The following is an 18,002-nucleotide window of genomic DNA, read 5'->3' as shown; positions in this document are numbered from 1 at the left end:
CTTGAAGTTTGGGTCTAATAGCAGTATAAACTTGAATTTAACACTTTATATAGCTTAAAAATGTATAGACTCTTGTTTTTTCTGTTTATTTTACAGCTCTTTTCTTTTTAATTATTAATTCGCTTTATAAGTTTAAGATATTTTAAGTACATGGAATTTGATTTATATAGAATCATCATATACTCATATCTTCATACTCTGTCTCTGTCTATAACCATGTATTGAGTAACCTTGTCAATGGCCCTACGGGCTGTTGGGTTTATATGAAGAAAAATAAATAAATATATAAGTCGCCTGTAGTTATATGTTAGTCGAGTGTTGTCTATCAAAATTTAATATTTTCTTTAGCAAATTGAAACGTTACTTTCTTCATTTTTGAGTTCAATGTAATTTCATTTATAAAAGCAAAGTGACTCTGAAGAAAATTATTGAGTTTTCCCTATGTTATGTTCCCAAATTTTGGGTGTAATTATAATTTTTTAATTAAATAATTTATTTAAGTCCAGATTTTGATCTCGTTAGGATGTCAATAGACTCCAGGTGGTTCATGTCACTGATTCCTCCGCGAAGTACTTTTTATATAATTTAATTCTCTTATTTTTAATTTATTTATATATATTTTAATATTCTACTTTTTAATTTACCTGCCTACAGGTAAATAATGGATAGAGTGCCTGAACGCTAATAAGCGCTCTCAACCCTTGGTGAAGGTTTTAATAAGTACCCATTTTAATTGATTGATATTAAAATATCAATATTAAAATAAAGGAGAGATTGCTCCTCTGCTAAGTCCTCGGACTGACTGTTCCAGAGGAAGTCTGGAGACAGAATGTGTGTTACAATAATAATTACAATGAGGTTTATAATTATTTTTAGCAACGTTGCATCTCAGGTTACCCTATGTGAACATCAACGCAGTCCAAATCTCACAACGTAGACTGTTTAGTCTACTAGGCTGCGTTGACGTTCCAGAAATCTCTTATATTGAGGTATTTCCATTTCGAAATACCTCGGATAATAATTAACTAATTAAAATATTAATCAATTGATTTTAAATTAAATTTCAAATTTGCGAGAACGTAACACCCTACTAAAAAATAATGATTGAAAATAATTAAAAATGATTAAATTCGAATTCTTTTCAATAATTTTAATTCTTTTGTTTGTATATATAGATATACAGTTTGCATGGAGTGACCACTTCTCAATTCTATTCAATCAGTAATTTTAACCAGAGTTGAAGACTCAGACTGGAAATTGATCCTAGACCCTCATGATTATGCGTTAGATCTTCTATTTCTTAAGCTACCTAAGCTCTCCGCCTCATTTTTTCTTTCAGTACACTCATGACATTTTCAATTATGGTTGCTTCTATTGTTGATAGCAATTTCTACTATCGAATTAAGTACTACTGATGATAATGTAGTTTTTGTGATATATAACCTAATATTTGATTTTGTGTTACTTGAATTCAACGTATTTGGTACTATCAGTGCTGCTCAATTGTGGGAATATACTGTAGTTAAAACACGCATCTTCCACGTGAAGGAACTAGCAGATACGATTAACATACTCTTAGTGTTACTTTAACATAGTTTTTGTGTTAATTCGAAAGTAAGATTTAAGTAGTGTTACTTGAGTATCTATTGACATTTTTGTGTGTTAAAAAACGGATCGATCTCAAAACAGAAATGGTTTAATATTCAATATTGAATACCCACACTGAAAAAAAAAGTTTTTTTCCACCGAAAATAGAAAACATTTTTATCCAAGTTTATTTTATATCTAATATACTTTTCTTTATGTAAAACAATTAGTTTTTTTTTTCGCCTAGGAATAACTCAGTATTTTTAAAGCTAAAACGTTATCCTGCGTAACGAAAACTACCGCAGCGGTAGCGCCACCAACTCTCTGATTTTCCCCCAATTTCATAGCCCTGGCGTGTTTGTTTACACCATAGAAAAGTTGTACTAATTTATAATTTATTGAACAATTTCCTAGCTGAATTACAATTTATATTAAAATTTCAATGGATCCTTCAGTACGAAAAAAGTTGCTGGAATGGGATTTACCATCTCTTCAAAAAATTTTTGAAAGCAATGGTATTTTTGAATTAATCTTTTTAAGAGTTATTGACTATATCAATTTAAGTCAATAAAATAAAAATAGAAGTCAAGCCGTTGAAAGTAATTAGAAATTCAATTTTCCAATAATTTTTCTGATTCAGAAAGATGATTTGAAATTATTACCGTTATGTTAATTGTAAATCTGTACATAATTCAAGTTGGATGCTTTTGAATTATTTCAAATCATTTTAAATCATTACAAATGAGATTTCTTAATGAGGGTTAATTAATAATTATTTAATTTTTAATTTCCCGCTAAGAAAATCAAAGATTTACAAAAATCGGAAAGTTATTGTTTTGACTCAGTTTTGTAAAAATCGAGTTTTCATCAGATCTCGACGTTTCAAGCTCCTATAAAACTTCCCTGACTATCCCCGCGATGGTGCCTGCGTGTGTGTGTGTATGTGTGTGTGTGTGTGTGTGTGTGTGTGTGTGTGTGCCAGCCTTTATTATTTTTGAACGGTTGGCCCGATTTCATCGCAGTTTGCGCCATTCGAAAGGGCTGGGCCGAAATTAGATTTTGAATACAATTTGGACCGATTCCGACGGGTGAATTTTGAGAAATATCAAAAAAACTACAAAAAAATTTTTGTTTCAATTTTGTTTTTTTTTTGGAATAACTTCCGAACGACTAAACCGATCGATAGTAAAAAATCATCAGCTCTTAACATCAAATCACTACGTCAATTGCCGCCAGCCCGGTCGAAATCGGGTGATTTGTTTGTGAGTTATCGTTGATGGAAGAAAACCAAAAAAACGTGTTTTTCCAGAATTACTCCGAAATTCCTAGTCCGATCAAATAAAACTTAAAAATTCTTAATAATCCATAAAAATTGCGTTGTATGCCGCTAACCGCGTAGAAATCAGTTCATTCATTTAAAAGTTATTGCGGTTTGACAATTTGAAAAATAGTGTTTTATCAAATGCCTATCAGACTCGGAAAGTTCAAAAACGTCATAAATGCAATTTTAACCATTTAGGTATAGAATTGACGGGAAGTTGCAGGGATGGCCTTCAGGGTCAACCGTTTTCCTAATTTTTTTCTTCGTGTCAATGATTATTTTTTTTTGGAAGAAAGCCACGGGAATGTAATATTGATTGCACATTGAAAGTAACAATGAGTATTAGGTAGAATAATCACATGAATAGAAGGTACGTGCCAAATCGATAAGATTTGGAGTATGTGCAAGTCAAAATAATACTCCAAATCAATTTCAAGTTTAGATCTAAATATAATTCTATAAAATGCCGAGCGAAGCGGGCAGGTAACAACTAGTAATTGATTAAATGAATTTAACTATCATAATCAATTTAATTTTGAGAAATTCAATTATAATTTATTGAATTTTTTCAATTTAATTATAATTGATGAATTAATAATTATTAATTCATTAATTATAATAAAGAAGGTCCAGCGGATCATAAATATTTGCTATGCATCTGTATCAAATGATGTTAAGTCCACCATATTTTTATTTGAAATTTTGCTGCGGAGGAAATCGAGTTCTTTAAAAATCACTTTACTTTCTGGTCTACGAAAAACACTTGGGTATTCTCCATACGGCTATACCATTTTTAACTTCCCGCTGAAAATCTCAGATTTTCAAAAATCGGGAAGTTATTGTTTTCCAAATATCGAGTTTTCATCAGATCTCGTCGTTTGAAGGTCCCAGGAAGCTTCCCTGACTACCCCCGCGATGTTGTCACTGTGTGTGTGTGTGTGTGTGTGTGTGTGTGTGTGTGTGTGTGTGTGTGTGTGTGTGTGTGTGTGTGTGTGTGTGTGTGTGTGTGTGTGTGTGTGTGTGTGTGTGTGTGTGTGTGTGTGTGTGTGTGTGTGTGTGTGTGTGTGTGTGTGACTATGTGACTCGCTTATAACTTTTGAACGACTGAACCGATCGGAACGAACTGAACGGCGTTCTAAAGAGTTTCCTCAAACTTAGATTTCCTGTGAATTTGAACCGATTCGGACCGATAGATTTTAAGAAATCTTGAAAAATCTAAAAAAAAATAAGAAAAAAATCACTTTTAAAAGTGGTTTTTTTGGAATATCTTTTAAACGGCTTTATCGATCAACTTTAAAAACTAATCCGCCCTTAAGCTTGAAAAACCACGCCGATCGTCGCCAATCCGGTCAAAATCAGTTCATTCGTTCGAGAGATATCGTGAACGAAAGAATATCGAAAAAAGTGTTTTTTTGACATAACTTCATCATTTCTTCTCGGATCATTTTTGATAATGCAGAATAATTTCAGAGCTTAAAAAACGCGTTGATTGCTGCCAAAAACGTCGAAATCGGTTGATTGGTTCGAGAGATATCCTCGATAAAATATTTGGAAACAAGTGTTTTTTTAACATAACTCCGACATTTTTTGGAATAACTTTTAAACGGCTGCACTGATCGATTTCAAAAACTAATCAGCTATTAGCATGAAAAAATTACGTCGATCGCCGTCAAGCCGGTCAAAATTGGTCAATTCGTTCAAGAAATATCATGAACAAATAAAAACCAAAAAAAAGGGTTTTTGTGGAATTACTCCAAATTTCTTAGTTTTATCAATTCAAACTTGAAGATTCATCATGAAACTAAAAAAATTGCGTCAAATACTGCCAACCGCGTGAAAATCGGTTGATTTATTTAAAAGTTAGTGCGGTTTGAAAATTTAAATAATATTGTTCTTCGATACTTCTATCAGACTTTTAAGCTCGAAAAGCTCAAAATAACACATAAATTGTATTTTTGAGCTCGAAGAGCTCAAAAACATCATTAGTGCAGTTTTATGCACCTAGGTATGGAATTAGCGGGAAGTTGCACGGATAGCCTCCAGGGTCTACCGTATTCCTAATTTTTGTACAATATTCAAAAGTCGTATTAAAGTCAATTGGTGGTTTCGTCGATACAGTAAGTTTGTGAACAGTCAAGTCTTCATTTTTTTCGACAATAGTTTTAAAAAACGTCTTCCTATATTTGACTGTCAATGATTTTCCCCACTCCAGTTTTTTATTGGACCAGAGTAATCTCGCGATACCTTTTCTTGCAGTTGACATGTTCTTTTCTTCAAAGGGACAGTACGAATTTGTTACAATGCAGTGCCCCCACGTTATAGCATGTACACCACAATTGTCCCATGTCTGTCCGGAATTTACATTTTGCATCGGTATATCATCTGGGCTGACTACTTGCCATTCTCTCTCTTCTGTCTGAATTGCCTCATTCTAGTACTCGTTCACTAACTTTATATTACCTTCGATCAAGTTGTTTGGCATTAGTTTCGTATTTTCTAATGAGTCTAAATACAAAAATATTTTATGATCTCTAACAGTAACTAATAGGGTCCAATGATTGTCGGAGTAAATGAGAGAAATCCAAACATCGTAAGAACCTGTCATTACGCTATTTGCCCAGTTTCGAAAGCCGCTTCGCAATTTTCCATAATCGATGAATTCAGATGAAAAGAAAGTTTCTAATATCAGTACTCTAAATCCTCTCAATCGTCCCATGTCTTCAAACAATTTAAATGTCCCGTTGATAATATTGTCGTCAAGTCTTTCGTTTCATGGTAAAATTTCAAAATTGTCAGTTGTTAAATGAATACTGTACATTATTTTGTTATTAACAGGAAATTTTTTAGGATATTCTAAGTTTTCAGCGAAAAGATCTCTGAAGGTTTCTGTTTTCTGTTGGTCAGGATAGGCTTTATTGAGTTGAACTTTGTCATTTTTCATTTTCTTTATATCTTTGTTTGTATCTACAATATTTTTTTCCATTTTCAATTCAGTAACTTCTTTTTTCTATTTTTTCTTTCGTTCTGTTTTGCAAGACAACCGCTTAAATTTTTTTTGCGTGAAGTAGGCCCCTCCTTTGCTGCGGTCCCACCCTTCACTAGCAAAATGCCAATCATCATCGTAGTCATTAAAATAATCTTCGTCTAAAACCCTTTTCGTTTTCTTTTCTGTTTTCTCGTTGTCTTTCTGTTAGTAATGAATACTGTCTTTCAATTAATTTCGCTTCCGTTACTTCTCCATTTTTCTCAATGAATCTTGGTAACAATATTTTTTTTCCTTATTGAAGATGTTATTTTTGACATCATTAAAAAAAGTCTCGGCTGTAGCGTTACTGTCCCTAGTAAAATTGATATTTTTATGTGTCAGTAAGCTTAAAATTATTCCCGACCAAAGAGAAAAAAATGGCAAAAAGTAAGGGATAAAATTTTTTTTTTATTTTTATCTTCATTAACAGTAAAATAAAAAAAAAATATGAAAAGAAAAAAAAAACAAAGATTAAAAAGAAATTTTTGCGATCGTAACTTTTTTTGTTACAAAGAACCATTTTTTCCAAAATTCATGAACATGGACAAGGAAGATTAAAACACGTTACTACAAAATTGTGAGGATCGATTAATTTAATTGGCCGCAATTAATATATTAAACATGAATTTTTTACCTGCAGTAGAATTTAAAATTAACTGTGTGATAACTTCTCTATTGTTACGGATCAGGACCAGAATTTATTCATATGTGCTTGGACTGTTTGATCGCTTGAGGAAGTAGGTACAATTTTTTTACAAGCCATAAATAATGGTGAAGATTTGAACCACCGAGACGATGAAAGTAGTTCGTCAATCTTAAGGCTAATATTACAACCAAAATAAATTTCACTGATTGCTTCTGCAATAATTTGATTTGTAAAAATCGTCGCCGATATAATAATAGTATTGCGTAATTAATAAATAAATGTAAATGATTTAACTTAAACCCACATAAATATATTATAAATTTGTAAAAAAAAAAAAAGTTAATGACAGTTATGATTGATGGAATTTAAGGTCACTTTATCAGCAAAATTTACGTTTTATTGATACTGATGAAAAAAGTATAATATATTTACTTATGACACCATAGGAACCAAACAAGCGAAAATCGTAAAATTTAATCAAAATTATATCATCGTGATCGAATAACAAATTAAAAAAATAATGTAACAAAACAAAAGACTACTCTATAACAATAAGTTGTAAGATTACATTTTATTTATCTATGTCGATAAGATATGTACATATCTTAGTTAACTTATTAACTAAAATCAATTTATTATTAAACTCCTTTCAAGTTGTAATGGTAAAAAATGTTTTTTCAAGATAAAAATTTTTTTCTGGATATTATAAGTCATAATATATTGAGAGAATACGTTTATAGATCTAAAAAGTCAAACGTTAAATTGGAAGTAAAAAAAAAAAAAAAAACTTACAATATTTATTTTTATGCCAAAAATTAGTTATTAAGAATTATAAGTACTTCGATCATTGTTTTAAATTTCCATAATTTCTAAACGATTTGAGAGTAGCTTTAAGATATTTATACAGAACTTAGTATTATTATTATTTGATTTCCTATTAAAGAAAGAAACTAGAAATAATTTTTTATTACTCATGCAGGGAAAGTACTATCTTTGCGTTTGCTTTTGGGGTCGAAAAGACGCTAATTGCCCACTTCACAAATATCAAACGATTTTTGAGTAAATTTAATGTCGATTTGTGTGCGACAAGTAAACTTCTCGCACTTAAGTTTTTATTGGCACACTCAAATTCGCAAATTGACGAAAAAAACTTATGAAAAATCAAATAAATAAGAAAAAAAAAATTTGGAAAACGATTGACCCTAAAGACCATCCCTGCAACTTCCCGCTAAGTTCAGTTATTACGCGCTTGCCGCTTTTGTGATGTTTTTGAGCTCTTCGAGTTCGAAAATTCATTGTATATTTTGAGCTTTCCAAGCTAAAAAATGAGCTGTTTGATACTTTAGAGCTCTTCAAGCCCAGAAGTCTAATAAAAGTTTGATGAAAAACGATTTTTTTCATTTTCAAACTGCTATAACTTTTAATTTAGTAAACCGATTTTCACGCGATTTGCAGCAATCGATGCAGTTTTGTAAGAACTATGAACAATATGTCAACATAATTTGATCAGATGTAAAATTTTAGAGTTTTTTGTTAAAAAATTCAATTTTTTCGATTTTTTTGATTTCTTTCGTTCACGATATCTCACGAACGAATGAATCGATTTCGACGTGATTGTCGGTGATCGACGTCGTTTTTGAAGGTTGAGAGCTGTTTAGTTTTTGGAATCCAGCGGTGAAGCCGTTTAAAAGTTATTAAAAAAAAAAAAACCACTTGAAAAAAAATTTTTTTGCAGTTTTTTTAAGATTTCTTTGAATCTACCTGTCCGAATCGGTTCAAATTTTCAGGAACTCTAAGTTTGGTAAAACCTAATCGAAGATAGCTTTTCTATGCTTTTGAGTTCGTTAAATGCACCTATTTTTTTCTTCCGTGTACGGTTCTTGGATCATAATTCCAGCGTATTGCCAAAAAAATAGTTGAATCATTGGCAATGATAAAATTTTTGGGTATCATCAAGTGAATTGTTCTCTCTGCGTGACTTCATGACAGATCTCACACAAGCGTATTAAAAGCTTACTTGAACCAATCAAAATTTTTGCAGCCTCCCGACGTATACTTCTATTGACTCAAAAATGAGCTAGTTACAGCTCGAGATTAAGTGATTGTTTAATAGAGAAAGTTCATGATTTAAATTCAAAGAAAAAATTTGTCAATTTATTTGATTATTTTAGTGAACAAATATAAAATTTTTCAATTTGTCTTCACATTTCAAGATGTTCCGTAGTATTCAACGCCGTGCATTGAGCATGTAAAAATCTAGGTTAAACATCTTAATTCAATCGTTTGAATAATATAAAGAATCTAAGAAATTTGAATGTTTTTATTATATTTTATTTTTTTCGATTCTGTAAAACAAGTCAACAAATTAATCTATAAATCTGTTAAGGACTAAGTAAACCAGTACAAACACAGTGTAATTGGTGACGATGGATTACATAACTCTTATCGTATTTTACGGAGTTATTTTATAAATTCATACAGCCAGGAATCCGGCCCAAAATAGTCAGAAAAATTGCTAAAATCTCACAGTGTGGAGATCAGTGGACATTTTAAGGATTGAAAAAATAAGTATCAGCTACTTTAAAATAATGTTACTTACCCGAATTTATGAGCCCAGCATAGTCGCTATGAGCGTTAACAATGGAAAGAATTATTTCCTATGATGTTGTCAAGACTTGCAAGGTTAATTTCAGACAAAAAAAAAATAACGAAAGTAAATACCCAGAATTTCTGACATTTCATGCCAAGGACTTAACAAATAATTTGTTTCCTAAGCATCTTAGTGTTGTTGATGATAAAAATTTTTTTTTGGACCAAGAAAGCTCCAAAATTTGATGTCAGTTAGGAAAAAAGTCCCAAAATCACCTGCCCAAAATTTCGATTAAATTATTTTTGAGGCCCTCAGTTTTCATGTCAGCCACATAAAACTTCAAAAATAGTACGTACGGAATATTAATTTTCATTTCTGGAGAGAGCACTATTTTGAAAATTTATCCTAATTCCCCGTGACTCTGACAATTAACTTAATAATTTTCAACAGGTTCAAAAGAGTTCCAAAATTATTGTAAGCCACATAAAAATTCAAAAATTTGATGCACGGAATTTTAATTCCAATTCTTATTTAGAACTTATTTTAAAATTTTCCTTCTGATTTTGTGGGTCGCTGGCAGATAACGAATTATTTTTTTTTGAGTCCAGAAAACTTTCAAAATTGATGTCAAATTTCAAAAAAGTTTTATAGTTTATATAGGATTGATTCATGTTAAAAACGAAAAAAATTGTTTCTTGAAAACTACTTTTTTTTCAAACATACTCGTAGATTCTTTGAAATATAATTTTTAGTGTAATTAAACTTAGAAGTTTTGGTACAGTCCTAATTTTTCGTCAATTTAGCGTATTCGGAACGTTCACCCTTATTTTTTTTTTATTTTCTAACTAGGGGTTCTGGTCAACGTCAAGTCAGCCCTGATCTCTATATCCGCCGAAAATCCTAGCAGCCAGTTTCCGTTGCATGGCAGGATGAACCCTTCATCCTTCAGTCTTGGACATCAGGCCAGCTAACTTTAAGAAGGAAAACGTCAGCTGGGTGGACAAGTCATGATCACGCACGTGTTTAAAGAACACGCTGTGCATGGACTTGTCCATCAGTTCGCCAAGGAGTAATTCTTCCTCGGCGTTCCTGATGACGCTCTTAAATTCTTCCTTTCGGAGTTCCATAAGAGCGTTTATTTCTCTAAGACCAAGGGTTCTTACCGCATATATTGCTGCCTTATACAAGAACGACCCCTTATGCGCATTTTCATGTTTATGTACAATTTGCATAAGAAAGTCATTCTCGTCTGCAGTGAAATTGACAACTTCGTGTGTTAAACCCAGGACCAAACGGTCGTAAAGCCGCTCCAAACTCTGCAAACCTCTCCCACTGATAGACCGGGAGAGGTATAATCTGGCGACTGATGGATTGGGGTGCATGCTCCGATTCATATTGATGATCTTACGCGTTTTGATGTCAAGATCTCGTAAATCCTTTCGGGCCTACTTCAGGACACCGAAAGAGTATAATAAGACTGGGACAGCGAGCATATTAGTAGCTGAGACTTTATTATCAGAGCACTTACCTCTCGCCAGATGTACGACCGCACACTTGTCCAACCCAAAAGACATTCCGACATCTCGTGTGTACTCTGCTACGATGTTAAGGGCTGCTTGTAGATGATCTTCATCAGCACTATATAGCTTCAGATCATCCATGTAAAGTAGATGGGTGATCGAATATTTTCGATCACTTTGAGCCTAAAAACCCAGCCTTAAAAACGCTTAAAAAACACCAGCCTAAAAAAAGTTTACGAGGTTGCACCCAGTACAAATCCAGGGAAAAACAAGACACTATCAGCACGCACAAAGGCGTTAATTAAAAGAAGACAAAAATTACAAAAGACAAAACCAAAATCGAGAGCCATGAAAAATGAACTAAAAGCACTGTAAAAACTCATTAGTAAATGTATCTACTTAGACTACAAGGCGCACCGCACAAGATTCTTCGAAAAATACCTTAATACCACAAACAATGTCAAGAAGGCATGCAAGGAACTGAGAACACATAACCTATGGATTGAAGAGTTAAAAGACAAAACAAAAAATACCCAAAATAGATCAGAAATACTGAAAATAGCAACAAAATTCTATAAGAAACTATACAGCACACCGAGCCAATGTGGATACGAATTACCGGACACAAATAGAGGAGAGACGAGAGCAAGCATAGAAGATTCTGAAGTGATTAAAGGGATTAAAACACTAAAAACAGAGAAAAGCCCAGGCCCCGACGGTATCGCCAATGAAATCTTACCAGTTGGATGTGATTTCCTAGCAAAACCACTAACTCTACTGTTTAACCAGATACTGAACAGCTCATGTACACCTCGTCAATGGTCAGAGTCAAACATTATATTGCTTTACAAAAAAGGAGACCCTAATAGCATAAATAACTACAGACCGATAAGCCTACTACCTCATTATTTAGCCTATTACTTCATTATATATAATCGAGAAAAAGATAAAAGAAAGCACAGAAAAATACCAACCTATAGAACTGGCCGGCTTTAGATGAAATTTTTCAACAGTAGATCACATACACTCGCTAGAAATGCTGATAGAAAAATACCAAAAATTCAAGAGACCACTCTATATTGCCTTTATCGACTACCAAAAATCATTTGACTCTCTGTTTCATTCATCAATTTGGGATACGCTACTCTCCCAAGAAGTACAGCTCGACTACATAAAAACCATAAAAAATATCTATGATAACAGTACTAGTAGAGTGAAGCTAGAGACTACAGGACCACCTATATAAATAGGCAGAGGTGTACGGCAGGGGGATCCACTCTCGCCAACTATCTTCATAGCGGTGCTACAGGCCATCATTGGCAAACTAAATTGGGAAAAAGTTGGCATAAATATAAAAGGACGTTACTCGAGTCATTTGAGATTTGCTGACGACATAGTCCTGCTCTCAGAAAATACAAACCAACTACAAGGAATGATAAACGCTCTATACGAAGAAAGTCGTGAAACTGGCTTGGAAATTAACCTAACAAAATCTAATGTCATGACGAATCGTACTGAAAGAACAATATACCTGGAAAAATCACCCCTAACATATGTAAACACCTACATTTACCTGGGAAAACAAATTTCATATAACCAAGAAAATAACGAACAAGAAGTAGAGAGAAGAGTCAACATCACATGGAAAAAGTTCTGGAGCTTCAAAGAAATACTCAAAAATAAAATGTCCATACGAATGAAAACGAAAGTCCTGAACACTTACCTACTGCCCTCATTAACATACGCCTGCCAAACTTGGAGATTCACCAAAAAAGTAAAAAACAAAATTATATCCAGCCAAAGGAGTATGGAGAGGAGCATTATGAAAATAAGGAAAATCCAAAAGATCCGCCACACTCATATAATACAGAAAACTCAAGCCATTGACGCTCTCAATCACTCACAAAAGCTCAAATGGCGATGGGCTGGTCATGTAGCGAAGCTAAGCGATAATAGATGGACAAGAGAGACAACACAATGGGCAGGCCCACTAGAACAGAGAAAGAGAGGTAGACCAAATGCACGCTGGGTAGACGATATCATAAAAGTAGCAGCTACTCATTGGTTACGAGCGGCAGAGAATAGAGAGTACTGGTCTTCTCTGAAGGAGGCCTTTACCTTTCATGGAAAGGGCTCTTGCTAAAAAAACATTAAATTAATTATTATTAAGATGTTATGTCAATTATAACACTAACTTCAAATTAAATCAACAACTAATCAATTTACTTAAACATTTTTAAAAGAAACTACATGAACGAAATGGATTTGAATATATTATTATTACATTCTAAATATTTGCTAATTATAATCACATTAATTTTAATATACTTATTTCTAATCTATTCTACTTGCACACTGTAAATGAAATTGTACTATGGAATGCATGAAATAAAAGGCTTTTTATTTTTTTATTTCATTGTATTTATTTATTTATGATAAATTGGTGATTAGAAATAGTAACTTTGAAAAATTTTATAATAATAATAACGCAAATAATAGTATTGTAAATACGCCTTCTCAGAAAATTCAACAATGTCAACAACCCGTGGATAAGTCAAAGGAATGTATTGTGATCATGCCGAAAAATAAACAGTGTAGTGAGGAAACTATGAAAAATATTAAAAGAAATATCAATGTTGGGGATCTTGGTATTGGAATAAATAAAGTTAGAACTGGGTTGAATGGAAAAGTGATTGTTGAGTTGGATAAAGAAATAGACAAGTCAGTCTTGGCTAATGAAATAACTGAGAAGATGGGAAATTCGGTAAATGTAACTACAATTACTAAAAAATTACCAAAATTGAAAGTAATTGCTATAAATAAGCTTGTAATTGAAATAGACGATAAAGTCCTTACTGATAATATTGTTAAGCAAAACAAGTGGAAATGAAATTAACATTATTAAAAAATATTTGAAAAACCAAGACTCTGGTACGATGATATTGGAGTTGCATCCTGATATTTATAAATTGTTAATAATGGTGGAATAAAAATAGGTTGGATGAGTTACAAGATTTACAACTTTATCGATATCAATCGTTGCTTTAATTGGTGGGGCTATAATCATAAGGCAAATAAATGTAAGAACCCTGTGGTTTACCGTAAATGTGCAGGACAACATAAAGAGGTAGATTGTAAAAATAATGAAAAAAAAATGTGCGAACTGTGTAAATTGGACAAATAAATTTAACGTAGCAGATTGTGATATAAGTCATGAAGCCACGGATCTTGACTGTAAATTATAGTTAAAAGTGTTAAATAATGAGTCAAAAAGAATAATCAATTGTGAAAATTAACAGTTAAAAATAGTTTCGCTTAATATGAATGGACTAATAAATAAAAAGAATATTTTACTTAAGTGGATTGGAAACATAAACAAGATATTATTCGTTTAAATGAAACTCATGTTAAGGACGATGTACAAGACCATGAAGTTTCAAGTGAAAATTATAACATAATTAGAACTAACACATGCAATAATCGAACCGGAGGTGTTATAAGTTACATTAAAAAATCTATGGAATTCGATGTTATAGTGAATAATGAACAGATTAGTGAAAGTACTTGGTTACATGTTTTTCAAATAAAAATAAAGGAGAAAATTACAATTTGTAATATATATCGTTCTCCAAACAGTAGAGTTAATAAATTTTGTGTAAATATTGTAAATTTTCTAAATAACATATTAGATAAAAATTATAATAAGTTAATGATTGTCGGATCCCTTGCGACTTTAAAATCACTCTGAAATTATTCAGGATACAGCACGTACCCTGATTAAAAATACTGATTGAAAAGAATTGAGAAGCGGTCACTCTATGCAAACTGTATATCTATATATACAAACAAAAGAATTGAAATAATTAAAAAGAATTCAAATTTCATACTTTTGAATTTTTTTCAATCAGTATTTTTAATCAGGGTAATCATACTGTTTCCAGAGTATTTTCAGAGTGGTTTTTTACCCTTTTTCCAGAGTGTTGCCAGAGTGAAACCTTAATAAGTACAAAGTAGATTCAAAGTGAATTAAGAGTGAAATCATAATGAATACCGAAGAGATAAAATCCCGGGTAAAAAAAGTTATATATAATTAGATATAATTGTATATAATACCATATATAATAATATATGAAAAATGGCCCTATATAATTATATATAACTATATATAATTATTTTCATAGAAAAAAAAACTGTCACGCGCGGAAATCGAACTTGGGATCTAACGCTTGAAAGACTAATTCGTTACCTGTTTAACTATGAGACTTTCTTGAATATCAGAGTTTTTAACAACTACAAGTAATGCAAGTCGTATACATGATCAATGCGTAATGAACAAAATTTTTTATTTTGTTTGTAAATTATTAATTATCAATATACACTGATAGAAAGATTTATTGACTATTAATAAATTAATAAAATAATTTATTCGAAGACAATTATTTAATTGGTTAAATTTTAATAAATCCTATAAATTAAAATACATGAAAGTCTTGAAGTTAATAACTTAATAATTATTCAAGGTATACAAATGCATAAATATAAGATAGAAGAAACTAATCATAATGAACAAGCTCGAGAGTTTCAAATTTATTTGTTGTTAGGAAATCCAATTAATTATGAAGCCCACGAAAATGATCGCTTTTTGATTATATCCGAAAGTTCTCTTGATGAGGACTTGAATATTTATGCTCGATCAAATATTAAAAACGAATACATGCAATGACATATAGTTATATATAAATTAGCTTCATATAATTATATATAATCTTAAAAACAAACATGTAAAGACATATAGTTACAAATAAATTATATGTAATTATATATAGTTTTACATAATTATATATAATCTTAAAAACAAACATATGTAATGACATAGTTATATATAAATTATATGAAATCCTATATAAATTATAAATAGTTCGATAGAATTAAATATAATTTATTTTTACCGGGGATCAAACTGATCCCTATCTGAATTCCTAGTATTTTCAAAATAAAATCTTTTTAAGTCATACAAAAATTCATAACATTTAAAAATTTTTAAATAGAGAGAGAGAGAGAGAGAGAGAGAACGAACCAACAAATTTTGGTAGATTTCATTGTGATTGAACGATCGAAATAACAGCATCGCGAAAGGTTTTAGTCAGATAATTATTTTTTATTCGCTCGCTCTAGTGGAGCGAAGCGATGAATCTTGATAAATTTAATGCGTGCTAGGCCGAATGTCAGCTCGCCAAGTTTATTTAATTTAATATATATTCTAATGCCAATTTGCTGTTCTAGAAAAAAAGGATGATGTGAGGAGAACTCGACGACGTGGTGATCAAGAACTTTGCCGCTCAAACAACACCTCATCAAGGAGAAAATTGAAGAGACGAGAAATCTAGGAGTTACAGCGTCGAGGGATTTTAGACAAAAACCCCAAGGAAACTGCAGGTACAATAAATACGTCTCAATAATTTCTTGGTGAAGCGGCATCAGCCAGGCCTTATGTCAGCTGAAGGTCATCGCCATTTCGCGTTCGGTCACAATCATTAATTTAAGCAAAAATTTAAGTAATTAAATTTAACAAGATTTAAGCACTCGTAGTTTAATCAAAATTTAAGTAATTAAAATTAAGCTAAAAATTTAATTAATTAATTTTACCAAAATTTAAGAATTGGTCTAAACAAAATTTAAGTACTCGTTAGTTTAACTAAAATTGAAGTAATTAATTAAACAAAATTTCGGAAACTAAAAATTTTCCGAATAATTAAGAATTAATTCAGCAAAATAATTAACAACAAATTAACAAAATGTGTCAGGAAAAATTTCGTAAAATATTGAGAAAAGTCCGAATAAAATTAAGAATAAATTTAAGAACTAGTCAGAAATAAATAACTGAATATTTAATTAATGATACCAGGAATTATTTCGGGTTATTAATTATACACGTAGGCAGAGTTTGGATTAATTTTACTAGGAATTATTTCAGTTTGTTAATTCATGATTTTGGTGTCACGTGAAAAATTTACTTTTGGTAATGGAGTTTAAGTAAAATCAGTTAATTTTATGTCAATTAAAATCATGGAAATAATTTCAGTAAAATATTTTAGTAAAATCATTAGAAGTAAAATTAGAATCAGAAAATAATTGTTAAAATAATTGTTAAAAGTAAAAAAAAAAAAAATACATCACTTGAAAATTTCACTTGAAGAAAAATTCGACAAAAGTTTGGGAGAGGGTCCGCCATCTTGTCTCGAGCTAAAACGCTGAGTAAAGGACACACAAGGTCGAGACTAAAAATCTCAAGGCGTTATAAAGTGAATTTAATCTCCAAAATTAAAATAAACTCAATTATTCAGAGACAAATAAAATAATTTAGTCAAAATAAAATAAAATAAAATCAATCGACACTTTCTTAATCAACAAACAATTATTAACTAAATTAATTAAATAAATTAATGCGTTGACTCTGACTAAATAATTTGGACAAGATTAAAACAATTAATGTAAATAAAATGAATTACAAAATTCGGCAAAATTAAATTTGGATGAAACAATTAATAAAATGAAACTAAATCAATTTTAATTAAAATAATTAAGTAAAATCATATTATCAAATTTGGCAAAAAAAATCGACAAAGAAAAATTAAATTTGTAAAATACTCGGACGTAGCGAATACTTTGTCGGAAGATTATTAAGACCTCTGTCGTCAGATTTTAATATATTAATACAAGATACGAATTCCTCTTAGTATTAAATATTTATTGTTGTATCATTAAGACCACGGCAGTAAATTAGTTAAGAATTTTAATTAGGAAATTAACTTAAAAGGAATTTGGATTAGGAATGAATGGAAAATTTATTCAAGAGAAAATTTGTTAATTGAAATTTAACTTGGATTTAGAAAATTTATTAATCAGATTTAATTTGAAAAAATAAAAGTAAATAATAATCTTAGAAAAATAATTCATAAAGTATGGAAATATTAATTAGTGTGTTTGAATGATAATAATTATATTGTGGGTGCGTGTGGAAAATTATGAAACTATGAAACTATGGAAAATTATGGAAAATTGGAAAATGGAGGAAAATAATTAGAAACCGCGGTATGGTCACTCCATAAGAGGGTATCGTCGGCAATAAGAAACTATGATAGAAACTGCGCTATGGTCGCTCCATAAGAGGGTATCATCGGGATTAGGAACTATGATAGGAAACTGTCGTCTAAACGGGAATAGGACTTAGTATTAAGTGTTAATAATAATTAATTGTAAGGGGATTATTATTGTAAATGGAGTTGGTTAAATAAAATTTCTTGTAAAATGAA

The 18,002-nt window shown here is 31.0% G+C and overlaps 1 protein-coding gene and 1 long non-coding RNA gene across 2 annotated transcripts in view; one reads left to right on the top strand and one right to left on the bottom strand.

Moving 5' to 3' along the window:
• The window catches only part of LOC141532992 (uncharacterized), a 128,890-nt gene extending 110,888 nt beyond the window's left edge, over positions 1 to 18,002 (top strand). Inside the window, exon 3 of the mRNA XM_074251632.1 lies at positions 15,973 to 18,002. The gene's annotated coding sequence lies outside the window, so the exon portion shown is untranslated. The remainder of the gene's footprint in view (positions 1 to 15,972) is intronic.
• On the bottom strand, positions 5,908 to 7,082 carry LOC141532990 (uncharacterized). Its single transcript, XR_012480159.1, has 3 exons — positions 7,012 to 7,082; positions 6,568 to 6,791; positions 5,908 to 6,246 (listed from the first exon to the last, which is right to left on the bottom strand). It is a non-coding gene; the product is annotated as an uncharacterized LOC141532990 (long non-coding RNA).

Source organism: Cotesia typhae, unplaced genomic scaffold, assembly GCF_013202065.1.
Source record: "Cotesia typhae breed Kobodo isofemale line unplaced genomic scaffold, CoteBio_Ctyphae contig_77, whole genome shotgun sequence".
Classification (NCBI taxonomy): domain Eukaryota; kingdom Metazoa; phylum Arthropoda; class Insecta; order Hymenoptera; family Braconidae; genus Cotesia; species Cotesia typhae.
Note: the sequence above shows the minus strand (reverse complement) of the source record. Positions and strands in the feature narration are given on the sequence as shown.